Here is a 1,970-nt window from a genome sequence, read left to right as displayed (position 1 = left end):
GTTCAAGAACATCTTGGACCATAAACACCTTTGATCTTGTGTTTCTTGGGTGTTTTCTTGATGATTAGAAGTGTAACAAGTCTTATAATACACTAGGGTAAGAGTACTTACTAGGTAGAAGCTTGAAAAGGTGCTAAAAGTCCAAGAACACTAGTCTGTGTTCTTGGTGTTCTTGGTGAAACTTGAAGATCTACACTTTTGGAATGATTTCACGGATGGAACTATGTAAGATCACTAGATTAAGTAAGATATCAACTTTTTAGGGCTAGAAACACTTACAAAGTTGAAGATCTTGAGGAAAAGTCGGATGATACTTGAGAGAGAAATGGGTTTTGGATCTTGAAAATGTGAAAAGTGGTAAATAATGACTAAGTGTCATATTTATACCCCCTTTTAGGGTTTATGGCCGTAAACACCTTTGTTTAGGCCGTAAACTCCAAACTCTTGGAGTTTTCGGACATTATTGTTGCACAATAAACCCTAGGGCATCCTCTCTCCTGTTATCTCCTGAAATACTAATCTTAAAACACTCAAACTTATTCCAAAAAGCTTGAAAGTTAGCAGAAACAGTTCTGACTTCTATTGAATTGAATGGTTGTACAGAATAGAAATTTCGGGTTGTCACAACGAGCCAAAAGACGAGATGGCGAATATTAATAACATGTCCATGGAAGCATACAAGAAAAGAATCTGAGAGACCACCGGTCCCGTTCTAATGCAACCTATAATTCCTGGTACCGCAACATTCGAGCTCAAGGGACATATTCTTTCCGCACTTAAGGAAGTCCCATTTTGCGGAAAATATCATGAGGATGCTTACAAGCACCTTGATGAAGTCAATGACATAGTTGATTACTTCAACATCCCGAATGTTCCAAGAGAGACAGTGCTATTAAGAATGCTTCTAGTTACCTTTAAGGGAACTGCTAGGGATTGGTTAAAGGCACTTCCACCCGGTGCAATTACTACTTGGGCGCAAATGCGTGAACAATTCATAGAACATTTTTTCCCACCTTCTAAAGTTGCTAAACTCAAGAAAGCCATAGCAAACTTCGAGCAACAACCGGTGAGTCACTCTACGAAGCATGGGAGAGATACAAGGGGTTAATAAGAAATTGTCCCCAAAACGATTTGAATGAGCAACAAGAAGTATCAATCTTCTATGATGGGTTAAGCATGATGAGAAGGCAACTCCTTGATTCTCAAGGACCTTTAACAAAGACAAATCCTGGTAAGATTAAGGAATTGATTGAAGAGTTTTCTAAGAATTCGCGTGAATACCACAATCCTAGACATGATGGAGCGAAAGGAATTGGGAGTGGCACTTCTGAAGATATGTAAACTGTTTTAGCTATGCTAGATATAATGGACCGAAGAATGACCAAGATGGACCAATCCATACATGCTATTTGTGTGTGTTGTGAAAGATGCAATGGTCCACATTTGACTAAAGATTTCCATTTGGACGAGAACGGGAATAAGAAGGCTCAAGTATGCTACTCAAGTGGAGAAAAAAACGATGAAGATTCGAGGAAGCCAAAGAAAGAGTGGTTTCCATATGATGAATATAAAAAGAAAAAAGAAGAAAATTTAGGCAAACTGGCCGAGGCTATTATGAAAAAAATCAACCACCACCTAAAAAGAAGGTCGATTTAGAGTGCATGCTAACTAGATTCATGGAGGCTCCGGAAAAATGACATGATGAGACCGATGCAGTGATAAGAGACCAGCAAATTCTCATGAGGGACCAGCAAGCTTTGCTAAGGAATCATCAAGCATCCATCCAAAACATTGAAGCTCAACTTGGAAAATTAACTATGTTGGTTAATGAAAGACTCTCTCCAAAAATTCCCAACAAAAATACTCAACCGAAAGTCATGGTGATCAAAACTAAAGAAGATACTATCTATGAATTCCTAGAAGCTCTAGAAGTAGAGCCACATAAGTCCGGGCCGCATCCTAAGAAGTCG

The 1,970-nt window shown here is 38.8% G+C and overlaps 1 non-coding gene across 1 annotated transcript; it reads right to left on the bottom strand.

Moving 5' to 3' along the window:
* Positions 1–1,027: 1,027 nt before the first annotated feature.
* Positions 1,028–1,133, bottom strand: LOC145110457 (small nucleolar RNA R71). Its single transcript, XR_013709835.1, has one exon. It is a non-coding gene; the product is annotated as a small nucleolar RNA R71 (small nucleolar RNA).
* Positions 1,134–1,970: the final 837 nt, after the last annotated feature.

Source organism: Lactuca virosa, chromosome 4, assembly GCF_052849685.1.
Source record: "Lactuca virosa cultivar CGN04683 chromosome 4, Lactuca_virosa_CGN04683_v6, whole genome shotgun sequence".
NCBI classification, from domain to species: domain Eukaryota; kingdom Viridiplantae; phylum Streptophyta; class Magnoliopsida; order Asterales; family Asteraceae; genus Lactuca; species Lactuca virosa.
Note: the sequence above shows the minus strand (reverse complement) of the source record. Positions and strands in the feature narration are given on the sequence as shown.